Consider the following 26589-nt stretch of genomic DNA (forward strand, 5'->3'; position numbering starts at 1 on the left):
GGGCCTAACCCTGACCTGGTGACTCTAGTCTCCATCTGGATGTCACATGGACCAGGTGATTCTGGTACCCCTCTCGGCCTCAACCAGTTCTGGTTACTCTGGTCCTCAACTGGGCCTCACATGGACCTATTGAATATGCTCCATCTGGGCCTCATTTGGACCTGGTGACTCTGGTCCCTACCTGGGCATCATCGGGACATGGATCCACTGCATGGCCTGTAGGTTGGCCTCAGCTGGACCTGGTAACTCTGGTCCCTACCTGGGCATCATCGGGACACGGTTCCTCTGCATGGCCTCCAGATTGGCCTCACCTGGACCTAGTGAGTGGGGTTGCCACCTGGGGCTCACCCATACCTGGTGACACAGGTCCACACGTGGGCCTCACTTGGACGTGGTGAATCTGGTCCTTACCTGGTCCTCACCCGGAACTCCTAACTCGGGTCACCACCTGGGAATCACATGAACCTGGTTAATCTGGTCCCCATCTGGTCCTCATCCAGTCCTGGTGACTTTGTCACCCCACCTGGACCTGATTGCTGTGGACTCCTTCTTGGCCTCACCTGGAACTGGTGACTCTGATCCTTACTGGGCCTCACCCAGATCTGGTGACTCTGGTCCTCACCTATGGACCATTAGGACCTGGATACTCTGTTCCACACCTGAACCTCACCTGGACGTGATGAATCTGGATCCCCTCTGGGCCTCACCCTGACATGATGACTCTGGTCCCCATCAGGATGTCACCTAGACTAGGTGAATCTGGTATACCTCTAGGACTCAACTTGACCTGGTGACTCTGGTCCTGAACTGGGCCTCACAGGGACCTAGTGAACATGCTCCCCACCTGCGCTTCATCTGGATCTGGTGACTCTGGTTCTACATGGGAATCACTGGGACCTGGATACTCTCTTATATACCTGGGCCTCACCTGGTACTGGTGACTGTGGTCCCACCTGGGCCTCACCTGGACGAGGTGACTGGTTCCCACAGGGACCTCACCTGGACCTGGTGACTCAAGTCCTCATATGGGCATCATGGGACCTGGTTTCTCAGTTCCACATCGGGGCCTCACCTGGACGACTCTGACTCTGGTCCCCACCTGGATATCACCAGGACCGGGAGACTCTGGTCCCCCTCTGGGAATCACCCGGGGCTGTCGACACTTGTCCTCAGCTGGGCCTCAACAGGACCTGGTGTATCTACTCCTCACTTAGGCCTCGTCTGGACCTTGTGACTCTTTTCCCACCTGGCATCAATGGGACATCGTTACTCTGTTTCCCACCTGGGTCTCACCTGGACGTGATTACTTTGCTCCACACTTTGGCATCAACAAGTCCTGATGACTCTGGTCCCCCTACCTAGTCCTCAATCTGGACCTGGGGACTATGGTCCCCACCTGGGTCTCACCTGGACCTGGTGAATCTCGTTCCCACATGAACCACACCTGGACCTGGTGACTGTGGTGTTCTTGTAGACTCACATTTACCTGGTGACTCCGGTCCCCACTAGGGTCTCACCTGGATCTGGTGACTCTGGCCTACAGGTTGGCCTCACCTGGACCTGGTGAGTGGGTTGCCTCTAGGGCCTCACCCATACCTGGTGACTCAGGTCCCCATGTGAGCCTCTTGGACCTGGTGAATCTGGTCCTTACCTGGTCCTCTCCCAGACCCGATGACTCTGGTCACCACCTGGGCCTCACCTGGATCTGGTGAATCTGGTCCCAATCTGGGCCTCACCCATTCTTGATGATTTTGTTCCACACCTTGACCTGATTGCTGTGGACTCTTTCTTGGCCTCACCTGGAACTGGTGACTCTGATCCTATCTGCGCATCACCCAGACCTGTTGACTCTGGTCCTTACCTGGGCATCATTCGTACCTGGTGACTCTGTTCCACACCTGAGCCTCACCTGGTCATGATGACTCTGGAACTTCTCTGGGCCTCACCCTGACCTGGTGACTCTGGTCCCCATTAGGACGTAACCTGGACTGTGTGATTCTGGTTCCCATCTAGGCCTCAAGCAGATCTGGTGATTCTGGTCCTCAACTGGGCCTCACGTGGACTTAGAGTATATGCTCCATCTTGGCCTCATTTGGACCTGGTGACTCGGGTCCCTAACTAGGCATCATCGGGACATGGTTCTGCGCATCGCCTGCAGGTTGGCCTCACCTGAACCTGGTGAGTGGGATTGCCACCTGTGGCTCACCCATACCTGGTGACTCAGGTCCCCACGTGGGCCTCTTGGACCTGGTGAATCTGGTCCTTACCTCGTCTTCTCCCAACCTGGGGACTCTGGTCATCACCTGGGCCTCACCTGGAGAAGGGAAACTGGTCCCCATCTGGGCCTCACCCAGTCCTGGTTACTTTGTTCCCCACCTGGAACTGATTGCTGTGGACTCTTTCTTTGCCTCACCTGCAAATGGTGACTCTGATCCTATCTGCGCGTCACCCATATCTGTTGATTCTGGTCCTCATGTGGGCATCTTGGTACCTGGTGACTCAGTTTCACACCTGAGCCTAACCTGGACATGATGACTCTGGAACCTCTCTGGGCCTCACCCTGTCCTGGTGACTCTGGTCCCCATTGGATGTCACCTGGACCAGGTGATTTTGGTACCCCTCTGAGCCTCAACCAGATCTGGTGACTCTGGTCCTCAACTGGGCCTCACCTGGACCTAGTGAATATGCTCCATCTGGGCCTCATTTGGACCTGGTGACTCTGGTCCCTCCCTCGGCATCATCGGTACATGGTTCCACTGCATGGCCTGCAGGTTGACATCACCTGGACCTGGTAACTCTGGTTCCTACATGGGCATCATCGGGACACGGTTCCTCTGCATGGCGTGAAAGATGGCCTCTACTGGACCTGGTGAGTGTGGTTGCCACCTGTGCCTCACCCGTACCTGGGGACACAGGCCCCTCGTCGGCCTCTTGGACCTGGTGAATCTGGTCCTTACCTGGTCGTCTCCCATACCCGGGGTCTCTGGTCACCCCCTGGGCCTCACCTGGACCTGGTCAATCTGGTCCCCATCTGGGCATCACCCAGTCCTGGTGACTTTGTTCCCCACCTGGATGATTGCTGTGGACAATTTCTTGGCCTCACCTTGAACTGGTGACTCTGATCGTATCTGCGCATTACCCAGACCTGGTGACTCTGGTCCTCACCTGGGCATCTTTGGTACCTGGTGACTCTGTTCCACACCTGAGCCTCACCTGGACATGTTAACTCTGGAACCATTCTGGGCCTCATCCTGACCTGGTGACTCTGGTCCCCATCTGGATGTCACCTGGACCAGGTGATTCTGGTACCCCTCTAGGCCTCAACCAGGTCTTGTGACTCTGGTACTCCACTGCACCTCACCTGGACCTAGTAAATATGCTCCATCTGGGTCTCATTGGACCTGGTGATTCTGATCCCAACCTCTGCATCATCGGGACATGGTTTTACTGCTTGGCCTGCAGGTTGGCCTCACCTGGACCTGTTAAATCTCGTCCCTACCTGGGCATCATCGGGACATGGTACCTCTGCATGGCCTGCAGGTTCGCCTCACCTGGACCTGGTGAGTGGGGTTGCCACCTGGGCCTCGCCCATGCCTGGTGACACAGGTCCACACGTGGGCCTCACTTGGACCTGCTGAATCTGGACCTTACCTGGTCCTCACCCGGAACTTTTAACTCAGGTCACCACCTGGGAATCACCTGGACCTGGTGAATCTGGTCCCCATCTGGGGTCATCCATTCTTGGTTACTTTGTTCCCCAACTGGACCTGATTGCTGTGGACTCCTTCTTGGCCTCACCTGGAACTGGTGACTCTGATACTAACTGGGCCTCACCCTGATCTAGTGACTCTGGTACTCACCTGTGGACCATTATGAACTGGATACTCTGTTCCACACGTGAGCCTCACCTGGACATGATGACTCTGGATCCCCTCTGGGCCTCAGCCTGACATGGTGACTCTGGTCCCCATCTGGATTTCACCTAGACCAGGTGAATCTGGTACCCCTCTAGGCCTCAACTTGACCTGGTGACACTGGGCCCCAAGTGGGCCTCACCGGGACCTAGTGAACATGCTCCCCACCTGCGCCGCATCTGGGCATGGTGACTCTGGTTTTACCTGGGCATCCTCCGGAAATGGTTACTGTATTCCCCACTGGGACTGACCTGATCATGGCAACTCTGGTCCTGACTTTGGCCTCTTCTGTACCAGGTGACTCTGGCTCTACCTGGGCCTCACCTGTAACTGGTGACTCTGATCCTAAGCATGGCCTCACCTGACCTGGTGACTGTGGTTCCCATCGGGATCTCACCTGGACCTTTGTCTCTGGTCCCCACCTGGGTAACACCAGGATATTGTTACACTGTTCACTAACAGTGATCCAGCTGGACCTATTAACTTTGGTCTTCACCTGGGCCAAAAATGGACATGGTGACACTGGTTCCCACCTGGATCTCACCTGGACATGGTGAGTTGGATCCCCACCTGGTCCTCACCTGTAACTGGTGATTGTCGTTCCCACATGGACATCATGTGGACCTGTTGGCTGCAGTGTTTCTAGCTTCTCATGTACCTCGTGACTCTGGTCCCCACCAGGGCCTCACCGGGACCTGGTGAGTGTGGTTGCCACCTGCACCTCACCTGGACTTGGTGATTCTGGTCTGCACCTGAGAATACCCTGGATCTGGTGACTGTGGTCTACACCTGGGCTTCACCTGGATTCGGGGACTCCGGTCCCCATCTGGGCGTCACCTCGTCCTGTTGACCATGGTACTCAACTGGGCAAAAATGGGACCTGGTGGCTGTGTTCCACGCCTGGACCTCACCTTTACCAGGCGACTCTGGTCCCCCTCTGGGTCTCACCGTGCCCTAGTGACTGTGAACCCCACTTTGGACTGACTTGGAACTGCTGACCCTGGTTCCTACCTGCGACTGACGTCGTAATGTTGACTCTGGTACTTTCAAGGGCCTCCCCTGGACCTGGTGATCCTGGTCCCCACCTGGGCCTCACCTGGACGTGGTAAATTTTGTCACCACCGGTTACTCACCTAGGCCTTGTTACTGTGTTCCATACATGAGCCTCAAGTAGACCTGTTGACCATGGTCCCCAAGCCGGCCTCACATGGACCTGTTGCCTCTGATCCCCCCGGGGCCTCTCGTGTACCTGGTAACTCTGGTCCTCACCTGGGCATCATTGGTCCTGGTGACTCTGTTCCATACCTGAGGCTCCCCTGGATATGATGACTCTGGTACCTCTCTGGCTATCAACCTGACATGGTGACTCTGGTCCCCATATGGATGTCACCGGGACCAGGGGATTATGGTACCCCTCTGGGCCTCAACCAGGTCTGGTGACTCTGGTCCTCAACTGGGCCTCACCTGGACTTAGTGAATATGCTGCATCTGGGCCTCATTTGGACCTGGTAACTCTGGTCCCTACCTGGCATCATCGGGACATGGTTCCACTGCATGGCCTGTTGGTTAGCCTCACCTGGACCTGGTAACTCTCGTCCCTACCTGAGCATCTTTGGGACCTGGTTCCTCAGCATGGCCTGCAGGTTGGCCTCACCTGGAACTGGAGAGTGGGTTTGTCACCTGGGCCTCACCCTTGCCTAGTGACACAGGTCCCCACGTGGGCCTCACTTGGACCTGGTGAATCTGGTCCTTACCTGGTGGTCACCCGGAACTGGTAACTCTGGTCACCACATGGGAATCACCTGGGCCTGGTGAATCTGGTCCCCATCTGGGCCTCACCCAGTCCTGTTGACTTTCTTCCCCACCTGGACCTGATTGCTGTGGACTCCTTCATGGCTAACCTGGAACTGCTGACTCTGATGCTAACTGGGCCTACCCTTACCTGGTGACTCTGGTCACCCCTTGGTTTTCACTTGGGCCTGGTGAATCTGGTCCTTAGCTGGTCCACACCTGGATCTGGTGACTGGTCGCCACCTGGGACTCACCTGGATTTGGTGAATCCTGTTGCCACCTGTGCATCACCTGAACCTTGTGACTGTGGTCCCACCTCGACCTCACTTGGACGAGGTGACTGGTTCCCACAGGGACCTCACCTGGACCTGGTGACTCAGGTCCTCATATGGGCATCATGGGACCTGGTTTCTCAGTTCCACATCGGGGCCTCACCTGGACCTAGTGATTCTCGTCCCCCTCTGGGCCTCATCCTGACGTGGAGACTCTGGTCCCCACCTGGATATAACCAGAATCGGGTGATTCTGGTCCACCTCTGGGACTCACCCGGAGCTGGAGGCACTGGCCCTCAACTGGGCCTCAACAGGACCTGGTGTATCTACTCCTCACTTAGGCCTCGTCTGGACCTTGTGACTCTTTTCCCACCTGGCATCAATGGGACATGGTTACTCTGTTCCCCACCTGGGCCTCACCTGGACATGATAACTTTGCTCCACACTTTGGCCTGAACTCTTCCTAATGACGCTGGTCCCCCCACCTAGGCCTCAATCTGGAACTGGTGACGGTGGTCCCCACCAGGGTCTTACCTGTACCTGGTGACACTCGTTCCCACATGAAACACACCTGGACACGGTGACTGTGGTGTTCTTGTAGACTCACATTTACCTGGTGACTCCGGTCCCACTAGGGCCTCACCTGGTTCTGGTGACTCTGGCTTGCAGGTTGGCCTCACCTGGACCTGGTTAGTGAGGTTGCCACCTGGGCCTCACCCGTACCTGGTGACTCAGGTCTCCACGTGGGCCTCTTTGTCCTGGTGAATCTGGTCCTAAAATGTTCCTCTCCCAGACCCGGGGACTCTGTTCCCCACCTGGGCCTCACCTGGACATGATAACTTTGCTCCATACTTTGGCCTCAACTGGTCCTTATGACTCTGGTCCCCCCACCTAGGACTCAATCTGGACCTGGTGACTGTGGTTCCCACCTGGTTCTCACCTAGACCTGGTGTCTCTCGTTCCCACATGAACCACACCTGGACCTGGTGACTGTGGTATTTTTGTAGCCGCACATTTATCTGGTGACTCCGGTACCCACTAGGGCCTCACCTGGATCTGGTGACTCTTGCCTGAAGGTTGTCCTCACCTGGACCTGGTGAGTGGGGTTGCCACCTGGGCCTCACCGAAACCTGGTGACTCAGGTCCCCACGTGGGCCTCTTGGACCTGTTAATCTGGTGTTTACCTGGTCCTCTCCCAGACCCGGGTACTCTGGTCCACAACTGGGCCTCACCTGGACCTGGTGATTGTGGTCCCCATCTGGGCCTCACCCAGTCCTGGTGACTTTGTCCCCCACCTGGACCTGATTGCTGTGGACTCTTTCTTGGCCTCACCTGGATCTGGTGTCTCTGATCCTATCTGCGCCTCACCCAGACCTGTTGACTCTGGTCCTCACCTGGGCATCATTGGTACCTGGTGACTCTGTTCAACACCTGAGCCTCACCTGGAAATGTTGACTCTGGAACCTCTCTGGGCCTCACCCTGACCTGGTGATTCTGGTCCCCATCTGGATGTCACCTGGACCAGGTGATTCTGGTACCCCTCTAGGCCTCAACCAGATCTGGTGACTCTGGTCCTCAACTGGTCCTCACCTGGACCTAGTGAATATGCTCCATCTGGGCCTCATTTGGACCTGGTGACTCTGGTCCCTACATGGGCATCATCCGGACATGGTTCCACTGCATGGCCTGCAGGTTGACGTCACCTGGACCTAGTAAATCTGGTCCCTACCTGGGCATCAACGGGACATGGTTTCTCTGCATGGCATGCAGGTTGGCCTCACCTGGACCCGGTAAGTCTATTCCCTACATGGGCATCATTGGGACAATATTCCTCTGCATGACCTGCATGTTGGCTTCACCTGGACCTGGTTAGTGGGGTTTTCACCAGTGCCTCACCCATACCTGGTGACACAGGTCCCCACGTGCTCATCACTTGGACCTGGTGAATCTGACCCTTACCTGGTCCTCACCCGGAACTGGTAAGTCTGGTCACCACCTGGGAATCACCTGGGCCTGGTGAATCTGGTCCCCATCTGGGCCTCACCCAGTCCTGGTGACTTTGTTCCCCATCTGGGCCTGATTGCTGTGGACTCCTTCTTGGCCTCACCTGGAACTGGTGACTCTGATCCTAACTGGGCCTCACCCAGAACTGGTGACTCTGGTACTCACCTGTGGTCCATTATGACATGGATACTCTGTTCCAACCTGAGCCTCACCTGGATATGATGACTCTGGATCCCCTCTGGGCCTCAGCCTGACATGGTGACTCTGGTCCCCATCTGGATGTCACCTAGACCAGGTGAAACTGGTACCCCTCTAGGCCTCAACTTGACCTGGTGACTCTGGTCCTCAACTGGGCCTCACCGGGACCTAGTGAACCTGCTCCCCACCTGCGCCTCATCCGGACGTGGTGACTCTGGTCCCTACCTGGGCATCATCGGGACATGGTTCCTTTGCATGGCCTGCAGGTTGGCCTCACCTGGACCTGGTGTGTGGGGTTGCCACCTGGGTCTCACCCATACCTGGTGACTCAGGTCCCAACGTGAGACTCTTGGACCTGGTGAATCTGGTCCTTACCTGTTCCGCTCCCATATTCGGGGACTCTGGTCACCACCTGGGCTCACCTGGACCTGGTGAATCTGGTCCCCATCTGGGCCTCACCCAGTCCTGGTGACTTTGTTCCCCACCTGGACCTGATTGCTTTGGACTGTTTCTTGGCCTCACCTGGAACTGGTGACTGAGATCATATCTGCGCGTCACCCAGTCATGGTAACTCTGGTCCTCACCTGGGCATCATTGGTACCTGGTGATTCTGTTCCACACCTGAGCCTCACCTGCACATGTTGACTCTGGAACCACTCTGGGCCTCACCCTGACCTGAAGACTCTGGTCCCCATCTGGATGTCACCAAGACCAGGTGAATCTGGTACCCCTCTGGGCCTCAACTAGACTTGGTGACACTGGTCCTCAACTGGACCTCACCGGGACCTAGTGAATATGCTCCCCACCTGCGCTTCATCTGGACCTGGTGACTCTGGTTCTACCTGGGCATCATCGGGTCATGGTTACTCTATTCCCCACTGGGACTGACCTGATCCTGGTAACTCTGGTCCTGACTATTGGCTCTTCTGTACCAGGTGACTCTGGCTCCACCTGGGCTTCACCTGTAACTGTTGAATCTGATCCTAAGCATGGACTCACCTCACCTGATGTCTGTGGTGCCCATGGGACCTCACCTGGTCCTCATGTCTCTGGTCTCAACTGGGCCTCACCAGGACTTGGTGTCTCTCGTACCCACCTGGGTAGCATCAGGATATGGTTACACTGTTCACGAACAGTGACCCAGCCCGACCTATTAACTCTGGTCTTCACCTGGGCCACACCTGGATATGGTGACACTGGTTCCCACCTGGGTCTCACCTGGACATGGTGAGTCGGATCCCCACAGGGTCCTCACCTCTAACTGGTGATTCTCGTTCCCAAATGGACATCATGTGGACCCGGTGGCTGCAGTGTTTCTAGATTCTCATGTACCTCGTGACTCTGGTCCCCACGAGGGCATCACTGGGACCTGGTGAGTGTGGTTGCCACCTGCACCTCACCTGGAACTGGTGATTCTGGTCTGCATCTGAGACTACCCTGGATCTGGTGACTATGGTCCCAATCTGGGCTTCACCTGGATTTGGGCACTCCGATTCCCATCTGGGCCTCACCTGGCCCTGTTGACCATGGTCCTCAACTGGGCAAAATTGGGACCCGGTGACTGTGTTCCACACCTGGACCTCACCTGGACCAGGTGACTCTGGTCCCCCTCTGGGTCTCACCGTGCTCTAGTGACTGTAAACCCCACTTTGGCCTGACTTGGACCTGCTGACCCTGGTTGTCACCTGAGCCTGACCTCGAAATGTTGACTCTGGTTCTTTCAAGGGCCTCCCCTGTACCTGGTGATCCTGGTCCCCACCTGGGCCTTACCTGGACCTGGTGACTCTTGTCACCACCGGGGACTCACTTGGACCTGGTTACAGTGTTCCACACTGGGCCTCAAGTAGAACTCTTGACCATGGTCCCCAAGCCTGCCTCACATGGACCTGTTGCCTCTGATACCTACCGGCGCCTCACGTGTACCTGGTAACTCTGGTCCTCACCTGGGCCTCATCTGGACCTACTGACTCTGGTCCCCACCTGGGCTTCACCTGGATCTGGTGACTGTGATCCCCACCTGGACTTCACCTGGATCTGGGGACTCTGGTCCCCACCTGGACCTCTCCTGGACCTGCTGACCTGGTAACTGTGGTCCCCACTTGGGTCTCTTGGACCTGGTGACTCTTTTTCCCACATGAACCACACCTGGACCTGGTGACTGTGGTGTTCTTGTAGACTCACATTTATCTAGTGACTCTGGTCCCCACTAGGGCCTCACGTGTATCTGGTGACTCTGGTCTGCAGGTTGGCCTCACCTGGACCTGGTGAGTGGGGTTGCCACCTGGGACACACCCATACCTGGTGACTCAGGTCCCCACGTGTGCCTCTTTGACCTGGTGAATCTGGTCCTTACCTGGTCCTCTACTAGACCCGGGGACTCCGGTCAACACCTGGGCCTCACCTGGACCTGGTGAGTGAATCTGGTCTCCATCTGGGCCTCACCCAGTCCTGGTGCCTTAGTTCCCCACCTGGACCTGATTGCTGTGGACTCTTTCTTGGCCTTACCTGGAACTGGTGGCTCTGATCCTATCTGCACGTCACCCAGATCTGGTGACTCTAGTCCTCAACTGGGCCTCACCTGGACCTAGTGAATATGCTCCATCTGGGCCTCATTTGGGCCTGGTGACTCTGTTCCCTACCTGGGCATCATCGGGACATCGATCCACTGCATGGCCTGCAGGTTGGCCTCACCTGGACCTGGTAACTCTGGTCCCTACATGGGCATCATCGGGACATGGTTCCTCTACATGGCCTGCAGGTTGGCCTCACCTGGACCTGGTGAGTGGGGTTGCCACCTGGGCCTCACCCATACCTGGTGACAAAGGTCCCCACGTGGGCCTAGATTGGACCTTGTGAATCTGGTCCTTACCTTATACTCACCCGGAACTGGTAACTCTGGTCACCACCTGGGCCTCACCCTGACTTGGTGATTCTGGACCCATCTGGATTTCACCTAGACCAGGTGAATCTGGACCCCTCTACGCATCAACTAGAACTGGTGACTCTTGTCCTCAACTTGGCATCACAGGGACCTAGTGAATATGCTCCCACCTGCGCCTCATATGGACCTGGTGACTCTGGTTCTTCCTGGGCATCATCGGGACATGGTTACTCTATTGCCCACTGGGACTGACCTGATCCTGGTAACTCTTGTCCTGACTTTGGCCTCTTCTGTACCAGGTGACTCTGGCTCAACCTGTGCCTCACCTGTAACTGGTGACTCTGATCCTAAGCATGGTCTCACCTGACCTGCTGACTGCGGTTCCCATGGGGACCTCACCTGGACCTCATGTCTCGGGTCCCTCTTGGGCCTCACCAGGACCTGGTGTCTCTGGTAACCATCTATGTAGCATCAGGTTATGGTTACACTGTTCACTATCAGGGACTCTGGTCCCCATCTGGATGTCACCTGGACCAGGTGATTCTGGTACCCCTCTAGGCCTCAACCAGTTCTGGTGACTCTGGTCCTCAACTGGGCCTCACATGGACCTAGTGAATATGCTCCATCTGGGCCTCATTTGGACCTGGTGACTCTGGTCCCTACGTGGGCAACATCGCGACCTGGTTCCACATAATGGTCTGCAGGTTGGCCTCTTCTTGACCTGGTAACTCTGGTCCCTACCTGGGCATCATCGGGACACGGTTCCTCTGCATGGCCTGCAGGTTGGCGTCACCTGGACCTCGTACCTCTGGTCCCTACCTGGGCATCATCGGGACACGGTTCCTCTGCATCGCCTGCAGGTTGGCCTCACCTAGACCTGGTGAGTGGGCTTGCCACCTGGGCCTCACCCATACCTGGTGACACAGGTCTCACGTGGGCCTCACTTGGACCTGGGGAATCTGGTCCTTACCTGGTCCTCACCCGGAACTGGTAACCCTTGTCACCAAATGGGAATCACCTGGACCTGGTGAATCTGGTCCCCATCTGGGCCTCACCCATTCCTGGTGACTTTGATCCTCACCTGGACCTGATTGCTGTGGACTCCTTCTTGGCCTCACCTGGAACTTGTGACTCTGCTCCTAACTGGGCCTCACCCAGATCTGGTAACTCTGGTCCTCACCTGTGGACCATTATGACCTGGATACTCTTTTCCACACCTGAACCTCACCTGGACATGATGACTCTGGATGCCCTCTGGGCCTCACCCTGACATGGTGACTCTGGTCCCCATCTGGATGTCCCCTAGACCAGGTGAATCTGGTACCCCTCTAGGCGTCAACTAGACCTGGTGACTCTGGTCCTCATCTGGGCCTCACCTGGACCTAGTGAATATTCTACGCACCTGCGCCTCGCTGTAGCTGGTGACTCTTATTCTACCTGGGCATCATTGGGACATGGTTACTGTATTACCCACTGGGACTGACCTGATCCTGGTAACTCTGGTCCTGACTTTGGCCTCTTCTGTACAGGTGACTCTGGCTCCAACTGGGCCTCACCTGTACCTGGTAACTCTGATCCTAAGCATGGGCTCACCTGACCTGGTGACTGTGGTTCCCATCGGGACCTCATTTGGACCTCATGTCTCCGGTTACACCTGGGCCTCCTCCGGACCTGGTGTCTCTGGTACCCACCTGGGTAGCATCAGGATATGGTTACACTGTTCACTAACACTCATCCAGGCGGACCTAATAACTCTGGTCTTCACCTGGGGCACACGAGGACATGGTGACACTGGTTACCACCTGGGTCTCATCTGGACATGGTGAGTCGGATCCCCACCTGGTCCTCACCTGTAACTGGTGATCCTCGTTCCCATATGGACATCATGTGGACCTGGTGGCTGCAGTGTTTCTAGCTTCTCATGTACCTCGTGACTCTGGTCCCCACCAGGGCCTCACCGGGACCTGGTGAGTGTGGTTGCCACCTGCACCTCACCTGGACCTGGTATTCGGGTCTGCACCTGAGACTAAACTGGATCTGGTGACTGTAGTCCCCACCTGGGCTTCACCTGGATTTGGGGACTCCGGTCCCCATCTGGGCCTCACCTGGCCCTGTTGACTATGGTCCTCAACTGGGCAAAATTAGGACCCGGTGACTGTGTTCCACAACTGGACCTCACCTGGACCAGGTGACTCTGGTCCCACTCTGGGTCTCACCGTGCCCTAGTGACTGTGAACCCCACTTTGGCCTGACTTGGACCTGTTGACCCTGGTTGCCACCTGCGCCAGACTTCGAACTGTTTACTCTGGTTCTTTCAAGAGCGTCCCCTGGACATGGTGATCCTGGTGCCCACATGGGCCTCACCTGGACCTGGTGACTCTTGTCACCACCGGGAACTCACCTGGATCTGCTTACTGTGTTCCGCACCTGGGCCTCAAGTAGACCTGTTGACCATGGTCCCCAAGCGGGCCTCACATGGACTTTTTGCCTCTGATCCCCACCGGGGCTTCACGTGTACCTGGCAACTCTGGTCCTCACCTTCGCCTCATCTGGACCTAGTGACTCTGATCCCCACCTGGGCTTCACCTGGATCTGATGACTCTGGTCCCCACCTGGACTTCACCTGGATCTGGTGACTCTGGTCAACACCTGGAACTGACCTGCATCTGGTGACTCTGGTCCTCAGTTTGGCGTCACCTGGACCTGGCGTCTCTCGTCCCCACTCTGACCTACCTCAGAACTGCTGAATCTTGCCCCACCTAGGCCGCACCCAGACCTTGTTCCTCTTGTCCCCAGCTATGCCTCAATTCGACCTGATGAATCTGGTCCTCACGTGGGCCTCACATGGACCTGCTACTCAGCTGGATAGAGTGGCTCTTGTTCCCACATGGAGCTCACCTGATTCTGGTGACTGTGGTTTTATTCTATGCCTCACCAAGACCTAGTAATTCTGTTCCCCATCTGGGCCTGCATGGCCCTAGTGACTCTGGTCCTCACCCAGGCATCATTGTGACCGGGATACTCTATTCCACACCTGGGCTTCACTCTGACCAGGGACCTATGGTCCCATTCTGGGCCTCAAACTAAACTGGTTACTCTGGTACCCCCTCTGGGTCTCACACTAACCTGGTGACTCTGGTCACCCCTTTTGCTTCACTTGGGCCTGGTGAATCTGGTCCTTAGCTGGTTCTCACCTGGATCTGGTGACTGGTCTCCACCTGGGTCTCACCTGGACTTGGTGAATCCTCTTGCCATCTGCGCCTCACCTGGACCTTGTGACTGTGGTCCCACCTGGAACTCACCTGGATCTGGTGGCTCTGGTTCCCATATGGGGCTCTCCTCTACCTGGTTCCTGTGGTCTCCATCTGTCCTCACCTGGAACACAATGACTCTGATCCATATTTGGTCCTCTCCTGGACCTGTTGACTCTGGTCCTTACATGGGCATCATTGGGACCTCGATACTCTCTTATATACCTCGACCTCACCTGGACCTGGTGACTTTGGTCCCACCCGGGCCTCACCTGGATTAGGTGAGTGGTTCCCACAGGCACCTCCCCTGGACCTGGTGACTCAGGTCCTCATATGGGCATCATGGGACCTGGTTCTCAGTTCCTCATCGGGGCCTCACCTGGACCTAGTGATTCTCGTCCCGCTCTGGGCCTCACCCTGACGTGGTGACTCTGGTCCCCACATGGATATCACCAGAACCGGTGACTCTGGCCCCCTCTGGGACTCACCCGGAGCTGGGGACACTGCTCCTCAACTGGGCCTCAATAGGACCTGGTGAATCTACTCCTCACTTAGGCATCGTCTGGACACTTTGACTTTTTCCCACCTGACATCAATGGGACATTGTTACTCTGTTCCCCACCTGGGCCTCACCTGGACATGTTAACTTTGCTCCACTCTTTGGCCTCAACTGGTCCTGATGAGTCTGGTCCCCCCACCTAGGCCTCAATTTGGACCTGGTGACTGTGGTCCCCACCTGGGTCTCACCTGGACCTGGTGACTCTCGTTCCCACATGAACCACACCTGGCCCTAGTGACTGTGGTGTTCTTGTAGACTCACATTTACCTGGTGACTCCAGTCCCCACTAGGGCCTCACCTGGATCTGGTGACTCTGGCCTGTAGGTTGTCCTCACCTGGACCTGGTGAGTGGGGTTGCCACCTCGGCCTCACCCATACCTGGTGACTCAGGTCCCCACTTGGGCCTCTTGGACCTGGTGAATCTGGTAATTCTGGTCTCCACCTGGGAATCCCCTGGACCTGGAGAATCTGGTCGCCATCTGTGCCTCACACAGTCCTGGTGAATTTGCTCCCCACCTGGACCTGATTGCTGTGGACTCCTTTTGGGCCTCACCTGGAACTGGTGAGTCTGATCCTAACTGGGCCTCACCCAGATCTGGTGACTCTGCTCCTCACCTGTGGACCACTATGACCTGGATACACTGTTCCACACTTGAGCCTCACCTGGACATGATGACTCTGGATCCTCTCTGTGCCTCACTCTGACATGGTGACTCTGGTCCCCATCTGGATGTCACCTAGACCAGGTGAATCTGGGACCCTTGTCGACCTCAACCAGACCTGGTGACTCTGGTCCTCAACTCGGCCTCACCTGGACCTAGTGAATATGCTCCCCACCTGCGCCTCATCTGGACGTGGTGACTCGGGTTCTACCTGGGCATCATCGGGGCATGGTTACTCTATTCCCCAATGGGACTGACCTGTTCCTAGTAACTCTGGTCCTGTCTTTGACCTCTTCTGTACCAGGTGACTCTGGCTCCACCTGGGCCTCACCTGTAACTGGTAACTCTGATCCTAAGCATGGCCTCACCTGACCTGGTGACTGTGGTTCCCATCGGGATCTTACCTGGACATCATGTCTCTGGTCCCACATGGGCCTCACCAGGACGTGGTGTCTCCGGTACGCACCTGGGTAGCATCAGGATATGGTTACACTCTTCACTAACAGTGACCCAGCCGGACCTATTAACTCTGGTCTTCACCTGGGACACACCTGGACATGGTGACACTGGATCCCACCTGGGTCTCAACTTGACATGGTGAGTCGGATCCCCACCTGGTCCTCACGGGTAACTGCTGATTCTCCGGCCCACATGGACATCATGTGGACCTGGTGGCTGCAGTGTTTCTAGCTTCTCATGTACCTTGTCACTCTGGTCCCCGCCATGGCCTCACTGGGTCCTGGGGAATGTGGTTGCCACCTGCACCTCACTTGGACCTGGTGATTATGGTCTGCAACTGAGACTCCCCTGATCTACTGACTGTGGTCCCCACCTGGGCTTCACCTGGATATTTGGACTCCGGTCCCCATCTGGGCCTCACCTGGCCCTGTTGACCATGGTCCTCAACTGGGCAAAATTGGGACCCGGTGACTGTGTTCCTAAACTGGACGTCACCTGGACCAGGTGACTCTGGTCCCCCTATGGGTCTCACAGTGCCTAGTGACTGTGAACCCCACTTTGGCCTGACTTGGACCTGCTGACCTGGTTGCCACCTGCGTCTAACCTCCAACTGTTGACTCTGGTCCTTTCAAGGTCCTCCCCTGTACCTGGTGATCCTGGTCCCGACCTGGGCCGCACCTGGACGTGGTGACTCTTCTCACCACCGGGGACTCACCTGGACCTGCTTACTGTGTTCCACACCTGGGCCTCAAGTAGACCTGTTGACCATGGTCCCCAAGCCGGCCTCACATGGACCTGTTGCCTCTGATCCCCACCGGGGCCTCACATGTACCTGTTAACTCCTGTCCTCACCTGGGCCTCATCTGGTCCTAGAGACTCTGGTCTCCACCTGGGCTTCACCTGGATCTGCTGACTCAGGTCCCCACCTGGACTTACCTGGATCCGTGGACTCTGGTCCCCACCTGGACCTCTCCTGGACCTGGTGACTCTCTTTCCTACATGGACCTCACCTGGATCTGGTGACTTTGGTCCTCAGTTTGGCCTCACCTGGAGCTGGTGTCTCTCGTCCCCACTTGAAACTAACTCAGAACTGCTGAATCTTGCCCCAACCTTGGCCGCATCCAGACCTGGTGACTCTTGTCCCCACCTATGCCTCAATTCGACCTGATGAATCTGATCCTCACGTTGGCCTCACATGGAACTGGCACTCAGCTGGACCTGGGACTCAGCTGGATAGAGTGGCTCTGGTTCCCAAACGGGGTCACTGATACTGCTGACTGTGGTCTTATTCTATGCCTCATCAGGACCTAATGAATCTGTTCCCCATCTGGGCCTGCATGGCCCTAGTGACTCTGGTCCTCACCCAGGCATCATTGGGACCTGGATACTCTATTCCACACTTGGGCCTCACTTTGACCAGGGACCTCTGGTCCCATTCTGGGCCTCAAACTAAACTGGTTACTCTGGTTCCCCCTCTGGGCCTCACCCTTACCTGGTGACTCTGGTCACCCCATGGGCTTCATTTGGGCCTGGTGAATCTGGTCCTTAGGTGGTCCGCACCTGGATCTGATGACTGGTCGCAACCTGGGCCTCTCCTGACTTGGTGAATCCTGTTGCCACCTGGGCCTCACTTGGACCTTGTGACTGTGGTCCCACCTGGACCTCACCTGGATCTGGTGGCTCTGGTTCCCATATGGGGCTCTCCTGGACCTGGTTCCTGTTATCTCCATCTGGCGTCACCTGGAACTCAATGACTCTGATACATATTTGTGCCTCTCCTGCACCTGTTGACTCTGGTCCTTACCTGGACATCATTGGGACCTGGATACTCTCTTATATACCTGGGCCTCACCTGGACCTGGTGACTGAGGTCCCACCTTGGCCTCACCTGGATGAGGTGACTGGTTCCCACAGGGACCTCACCTGGTCCTGGTGACTCAGGTCCTCATATGGGCATCATGGGACCTGGTTTCTCAGTTCCACATAGGGGCCTCACCTGGACCTAGTGATTCTCGTCCCACTCTGGGCCTCACCCTGACGTGGTGAGTCTGGTCCCCACCTGGATATTACCAGAACCGGGTGACTCTGGTCTTCGTCTGGGACTCACCCGGAGCTGGGGACACTGGTACTCAACTGGGCCTCAACAAGACCTGGTGAATCTACTCCTCACTCAGGCCTCGTCTGGACCTGTGACTCTTTTCCCATCTGGCATCAATGGGACAAGGTTACACTGTTCCCCACCTGGGCCTCACCTGGACATGATAACTTTGCTCCACACTTTGGCCTCAACTGGTACTGATGACTCTGTTCCCCCCACCTAGGCCTCAATCTGGACCTGGTGACTGTGGTCCCCACCTGGGTCTCACCTGGCCCTGGTTACTCTTGTTCCCACATGAACCTCACCTGGACCTGGTGGCTGTGGTGTTCTTGTAGACTCATATTTACCTGGTGACTCCGGTCCCACTAGGGCCTCACGTGGATCTGGTGACTCTGACATGCCAGTTAGCCTCACCGGGACCTGCTGAGTGGGGTGGCCACGTGGGCCTCACCTATACCTGGTGACTCAGGTCCCCACGTGGGCATCTTGGACCTGGTGAATCTGGTCCTTACCTGGTCCTCTCCCAGACCCGGGGACTCTGGTCTCCACCTGGGCCTCACCTGTACCTGGTGAATCTGGTCCCCATCTGGGCCTCACCCAGTGATGGTGACTTCGTTCCACACGTGGACCTCATTGCTGTGGACTCTTTCTTGGCCTCACCTGGAACAGGTGACTCTGATCCTATCTACGCGTCACCCAGACCAGGTGACTCTGACCCTAACCTGGGCATCATTGGTACCTGGTGACTCTGTTCCACACCTGAGCCTCACCTGGACATGATGACTCTGGAACCTCTCTGGGACTCACCCTGACTTTTGAGGCTGGTCCCCATCTGGATGTCACCTGGACCAGGTGATTCTGTACCCCGATAGTTCTCAACCAGATCTGGTGACTCCAGTCCCCACTAGGGCCTCACCTGGATCTGGTGACTCTGGCCTGTAGGTTGTCCTCACCTGGACCTGGTGAGTGGGGTTGCCACCTGGGCCTCACCCATACCTGGTGACTCAGGTCCCCACTTGGACCTCTTGGACCTGGTGAATCTGGTAATTCTGGTCTCCACCTGGGAATCCCCTGGACCTGGAGAATCTGGTCGCCATCTGTGCCTCACACAGTCCTGGTGAATTTGCTCCCCACCTGGACCTGATTGCTGTGGACTCCTTTTGGGCCTCACCTGGAACTGGTGAGTCTGATACTAACTGGGCCTCAACCAGATCTGGTGACTCTGCTCCTCACCTGTGGACCACTATGACCTGGATACACTGTTCCACACTTGAGCCTCACCTGGACATGATGACTCTGGAACCCTCTGGGCCACAGCCTGACATGGTGACTCTGATCCCCATCTGGATGTCACCTGGACCAGGTGATTCTGGTACCCCTCTAGGCCTCAACCAGATCTGGGGACTCTGGTCCTCAACTGGGCCTCACCTGGACCTAGTGAATATGCTCCATCTGGGCCTCATTTGGACCTGGTGACTCTGGTCACTACTTGGGCATCATCGGGACATGTTTCCACTGCATGGCCTGAAGGTTGGCCTCACCTGGATCTGATAACTCTGGTCCCAACCAGGGCATCATTGTGACATGGTTCCTCTGCATGGCCTGCAGGTTGGCCTCACCTGGACCTGGGGAGTGGGGTTGCCACCTGGGCCTCACCCATACCTGGTGACACAGGTCCCCATGTGGGCCTCACGTGGACCTGTTGAATCTTGTCCTTACCTGGTCCTCACCCGGAACTGGTAAGTCTGGTCACCACCTGGAAGTCACCTGGACCTGGTGAATCTGGTCCCCATCTGGGCCTCACCCAGTCCTGGTGAATTTGTTGCCCACCTGGACCTGATTGCTGTGGACTCCTTGTTAGCTTCACCTGGAAATTGTGACTCTGATCCTAACTGGGCTCTCCCAGATCTGGTGACTCTGGTCCTCACCTGAGGACCATTATGATCTGGATACTCGGTTCCACACCTGAGCCTCACCTGGACATGATGACTCTTAATCCCCTCTGGGCCTCACCCTGACATGGTGAATCTTGTCCGCATCTGGATGTCACCTAGACCAGGTGAATCTGGTACCCCTCTAGGCCTCAACTAGACCTGGCGACACTGGTCCTCAACTGGGCCTCAGCGGGACCTAGTAATCATGCTCCCCACCTGTGCCTCATCTGGAGCTGGTGATTCTGGTTCTACCTGGGCATCATCGGGACATGGTTACTCTATTCCCCACTGGGACTGACCTGATCCTGGTAACTCTGGTCCTGACTTTGGCCTATTTTGTACCAGGTCACTCTGGCTCCACCTGGGTCTCACCTGTAACTGGTGACTCTGATCCTAAGCATGGCCTCACCTGACCTGGTGACTGTGGTTCCCATTATGATATCTCCTGGACCTCATGTCTCTGGTCCGACCTGGGCCTCACCAGGACCTGGTGTCTGTGGTACCAACCTGGTAGCATCAGGATATGGTTACACTCTTCACTAACAGTGACCCAGCCGGAACTATTAACTCTGCTCTTTACCTGGGCCACACCTGGACATGGGGATTCTGGTCTGTACCTGAGACTCTCCTGGATTTGGTGACTGTGGTCCCCACCTGGGCTTCACCTTGACTTGGGGACTCCGGTCCCCATCTGAGCCTCACCTGGCCCTGTTGACCATGGTCCTCAACTGGGCAAAATTGGTACCCGGTGACTGTGCTCCACAACTGGACCTCACCTGGACCAGGTGACTCTGGTCCCCCTCTGGGTGTCACCGTGCCCTAGTGACTGTGAACCCCACTTTGGCCTGACTTGGACCTGCTGACCCTGGTTGCCACCTGCGTCGGGCCTCGAACTGTTGACTCTGGTTCTTGCAAGGTCCTCCCCTGGACCTGGTGATCCTGGTCCCCACCTGGGCCTCACCTGGACGTGGTGATTCTTGTCACCACCAGGGACTCACCTGGACCTGCTTACAGTGTTCCACACCTGGGCCTCAAGTAGATGTGTTGACCATGGTCCCCAAGCCGGCCTCACATGGACCTGTTGCCTCTGATCATCACCGGTGCCTCACGTGTACCTGGTAACTCTGGTCCTCACCTGGGCCTCATCTGGACCTAGTGACTCTGGTCCCCACCTGGGCTTCACCTGGATCTGGTGACTCTGGTCCTCACCTGTGGACCATTATGACCTGGATACTCTGTTCCACACCTGAGCCTCAACTGGACATGATAACTTTGTTCCACAGTTGGGCCTCAACTGGTCCTGATGACACTGTTACCCTCTTAGGCCTCAATCCAGACCTGGTGACTGTCGTCCCAACCTGGGTCTCACCTGGAACTGGTGATTCTCGTTCCCACATGAACCACACATGGAGCTGGTGACTATAGTGTTCTTGTAGACTCACTTTTACCTGCTGTCTCCGGTGCCGACTAGGGCCTCACGTGGATCTGGTGACTTTGGCATGCAGGTTGGCCTCACCTGGACATTGTGAGTGGGGTTGCCCCTGGGCCTCACCCATACCTGGTGAGTCAGGTCCCCGCGTGGGCCTCTTGGACCTGGTAAATCTGGTCCTTACCTGGTCGTCTCCCAGCCCCGGGGTCTCTGGTCACCACCTGGGCCTACCTGGACCTGGTGAATCTGATCCCCATCTGGGCCTCACCCAGGCCTGTTGACTTTGTTCCACTCCTGTATCTGATTGTTGTGGACTCTTTCTTGGCCTCACCTGGAACAGGTGACTCTGATCCTATCTGCCCGTCACCCAGACCTGGTGACTCTGGTCCTCACCTGGGCATCTTTGGTACCTGGTGACTCTGTTCCACACCTGAGCCTCACCTGGACATGATGACTCTGGAACCTCTCTGGGCCTCATCCTGACCTGGTTACTCTGGTCCCCATCTGGATGTCACCTGGACCAGGTGATTCTGGTACCCCTCTAGGCCTCAACCAGGTCTGGTGACTCTGGTCCTCCACTGGACCACACCTGGACCTAGTGAATATGCTCCATCTGGGCCTCATTGGACCTGGTGATTCTGGTCCCTACCTGGGCATCATCGGGACATGGTTCCACTGCATCGCTTGCAGGTTGGCCTCACCTGGACCTGGTAACCCTGGTCCCTACCTGGACATCATCAAGGCATGGTTCCACTGCATGGCCTGCAGATTGGCCTCACGTGGACCTGGTGAGTGAGGTTGTCACCTGGGCCTCACTCATGCCTGGTGACACAGGTCCCCACGTGGGCCTCAGTTGGACTTGGTGACTCTGGTCCTTACCTGGTCCTCACCCGGAACTCGTAACTCTGGTCACCACCGGGGACTCACCTGGACCTGCTTACTGTGTTCCACACCTGGGCCTCAAGTAGACCTGTTGACCATGGTCCCCAAGCTGGCCTCACATGGACCTGTTGTCTCTGATCCCCACCTGGGCCTCACGTGTACCTGGTAACTCTGGTCCTCACCTGGGCCTCATCTTGACCTAGTGACTCTGGTCCCCACCTCTGCTTCACCTGGATCTGGTGACTCTGGTCCCCACCGGGACTTCACCTGGATCTGGTGACTCTGGTCCCCACCTGGACCTCTCCTGGACCTGGTGACTCTGTTTCCAACATGGACCTCAGCTGGATCTGGTGACTCTGGTCCTCAGTTTGGCCTCACCTGGACCTGGTGTCTCTCGTCCCCACTTTGACCTAACTCAGAACTGCTGAATCTTGCCCCACCTAGGCCGCACAAAGACCTGGTGACTCTTGTCCCCAGCTATGCCTCAATTCGACCTGATGAATCTGGCCCTCACGTGGGCCTCACATGGACCTGGGACTCAGCTGGATAGAGTGGCTCTGGTTCCCACAAGGGGTTCACCTGATACTGGTGACTGTGGTCTTATCCTATGCCTCACCAGGACCTAGTGATTTTGTTCGCCATCTGGGCCTGCATGGCCCTAGTGACTCTGGGCCTCACCCAGGCATCATTGGGACCTGGATACTCTATTCCACACCTCGGCCTCATTTTGAAGAGGGACCTCTGGTCCCATTCTGGGCCTCAAACTAAACTGGTTACTCTGGTTCCCCCTCTGGGCCTCACCCTTACGTGGTGACTCTGGTCACCCATTGGTCTTCACATGGACCTGGTGAATCTGGTCCTTCGCTGGTCCGCACCTTGATGTGGTGACTGGTCGCCACATGGGTCTCACCTGGACTTGGTGAATCCTGTTGCCACCTGTGCCTCACCTGGACCTTGTGACTGTGGTCCAACCTGGACCTCACCTGGATCTGGTGGCTCTGGTTCCCATATGGGGCTCTCCTGGACCTGGTTCCTGTGGTCTCCATCTGGCCTCACCTGGAACACAATGACTCTGATCCATATTTGGGCCTCTCCTGGAACTGTTGACTCTGGTCCTTACCTGGGCATCATTGGGACCTGGATACTCTCTTATATACCTGGGACTCACCTGGCCCTGGTGACTATGGTCCCACCTGGGCCTCACCTTGACGAGGTGACTGGTTCCCACAGGGACATCACCTGGACCTGGTGACTCAGGTCCTCATTTGGGCATTATGGGACCTTTTTTCTCAGTTGCACAACGGGGCCTCATCTGACACTAGTGATTCTCGTCCCCCTCTGGGCCTCACCCTGACGTGGTGAGTCTTGTCCCCACCTGGATATCACCAGAACCGGGTGACTCTGGTCTCCATCTGGGACTCACTCAGAGCTGGGGACACTGGTGCTCAACTGGACGTCAACACGACATGGTGAATCTAGTCCTCATTTAGGGCTCTTCTGTACCTTCTGACTCTTTTCTCACTTGGCATCAATGGGACATGGTTACTCTGTTCCCCACATGGACATCACCTGGACATGATAACTTTGCTCCACACTTTGGCCTCAACTGATCCTGATGACTCTGGTCCCCCCACCTAGGCCTCAATCTGGACCTGGTGACTATGGTCCCCACCTGGGTCTCACCTGGACCTGGTGACTCTCGTTCCCACATGAACCACACCTGGACCTGGTGACTGTGGTTTTCTTGTACACTCACATTTACCTGGTGACTCCAGTCCCCACTAGGGACTCACCTGGATCTGGTGACTCTGGCATGCAGGTTGGCCTCACCTGGACTGGAGAGGGGGGTTGCCACCTGGGCCTCACCCATACCTGGTGACTCAGTTCCACACGTGGGCCTCGTGGACCTGGTGAATCTGGTCCTTACCTGGTCCTCTCCCAGACCCGGGGACTCTGGTCACCACCTCGCCTCTCCTGGACCTGGTGAATCTGGTCCCCATCTGGGCCTCACCCAGTCCTGGTGACTTTGTTCCCCACCTGGACCTGATTCCTGTGGACTCCTTCTTGGCCTCACCTGGAACTGGTGACTGATCCTAACTGGGCCTCACCCAGATCTGGTGACTCTGGTCCTCACCAGGGCATCATTGGTACCTGGTGAGTCTATTCAACACCTTAGCCTCACCTGGACATGATGACTCTGGAACCTCTCTGGGCCTCACCCTGACCTGGTGACTCTGGTCCCCATCTGGATGTCACCTAGACCAGGTGAATCTGGTACCCCTCTAGGCCTCAAGTAGACCTGGTGACTCTGGTCCGCAACTGGGCCTCACAGGGACCTAGTGAATATGCTCCCACCTGCGCCGATTCTGGACCTGGTGACTCTGGTCCCTACCTTGGCATCAGTGGGACAGGGTTCTTCTTCATGGCCTGCAGGTTGGCCTCACCTGGACCTGGTGATTTGGGTGCCTCCTGTGCGATTGCTGTGGACACCTTCTGGGGCTCACCTGGAACTGGTGACTCTGATACTAACTGGGCCTCACCCAGATCTGGTGACTCTGGTCGTCACCTGTGGACCATTATGAACTGGATACACTGTTCCACACGTGAGCCTCACCTGGACATGTTGACTCTGGATCCCCTCTGGGCCTCAGCCTGACATGGTGACTCTGGTCCCCATCTGGATTTCACCTAGACCAGGTGAATCTGGTACCCCTCTAGGCCTCAACTTGACCTCGTGACACTGGTCCTCAACTGGGCCTCACCGGAACCTAGTGAATATGCTCCCCATCTGCGCCGCATCTGGGCAGAGTGACTCTGGTTTTACCTGGGCATCCTCGGGAAATGGTTACTGTATTCCCCACTGGGACTGACCTGATTCTGGTAACTCTGATCCTGACTTTGGCCTCTTCTGTACCAGGTGACTCTGGCTCCACCTGTGCCTCACCTGTACCTGGTGACTCTGATCCTAAGCATGGCCTCACCTGACCTGGTGACTGTGGTTCCCATCTGGACCTCACCTGGACCTCAGGTCTCTGGTTCCACCGGGCCTCACCAGGACCTGGTGTCTCAGGTACCCACCTGGGTAGCATCAGGATAGGGTTACACTGTTCACTAACAGTGACCCAGCTTGACCTATTAACTCTGGTCTTCACCAGGGCCACACCTGGACATGGTGACAGTGGTTCCCACCTGGGTCTCACCTGGACATGGTGAGTCGGTTCCCCACCTGGCCCTCACCTGTAACTGGTGATTCGCGTTCCCATATGGACATCATGTGGACCTGGTTGCTGCAGAGTTTCTAGTTTCTCATGTACCTCGTGACTCTGTCTCCTCCAGGGCCTCACCGGGACCTGGTGAGTGTGGTTGACACCTGCACCTCACCTGCACTTCGTGATTCTGCTCTGCACCTGAGACTACCCTGGATCTGGTGACTGTGGTCCCCACCTGGGCTTCACTTGGATTTGGGGACTCCGGTCCCCATCTGGGCCTCACCTGGCCCTGATGACCATGGTCCCCAACTGGGCAAAATGGGGACCCGGTGAGTGTGTTCCACAACTGGACCTCACCTGGACCATGTGACTCTGGTTCCCCTCTGGGTCTCACCATGCACTAGTGTCTGTGAACCCCACATTGGCTTTACTGGGACCTGCTGACCCTGGTTGCCACCTACGCCTGACCTCGAACTGTTGACTCTGGTTCTTTCAAGGGCCTCCCCTGTACCTGGTGATCCTGGTCCCCACCTGGGCCTCACCTGGACGTGGTGACTCTTGTCACCACCGGGGACTCACCTGGACCTGCTTACTGTGTTCCACTCCTGGGTATCAGGTAGACCTGTTCACTATGGTCCCGAAGCCGCACTCACATGGACCTGTTGCCTCTGATCTCCACCGGGGCCTCACGTGTACCTGGTAACTCTTGTCCTCACCTGGGCCTCATCTGGACCTAGTGACTCTGGTCCCCACCTGGGCTTCACATGGATCTGGTGACTCTGGTCCCCACCTGGAATTCACCTGGATCTGGTGACCCTGGTCCCCACCTGGACCTCTCCTGGATCTGGTGACTCTGGTCCTCAGTATGGCCTCACCTGGACCTGGTGTCTCTCATCCCCACTTTGACCTAACTCAGAACTACTGAATCTTGCCCCATCTAGGCCGCACAAACACCTGGTGACTCTTGTCCCCAGCTATGCCTCAATTCGACCTGATGAATCTGGTCCTCACGGGGGCCTCACATGGACCTGGGAGTCAGCTGGATA

Source organism: Canis lupus, chromosome 38, assembly GCF_048164855.1.
Source record: "Canis lupus baileyi chromosome 38, mCanLup2.hap1, whole genome shotgun sequence".
NCBI classification, from domain to species: Eukaryota; Metazoa; Chordata; class Mammalia; order Carnivora; family Canidae; genus Canis; species Canis lupus.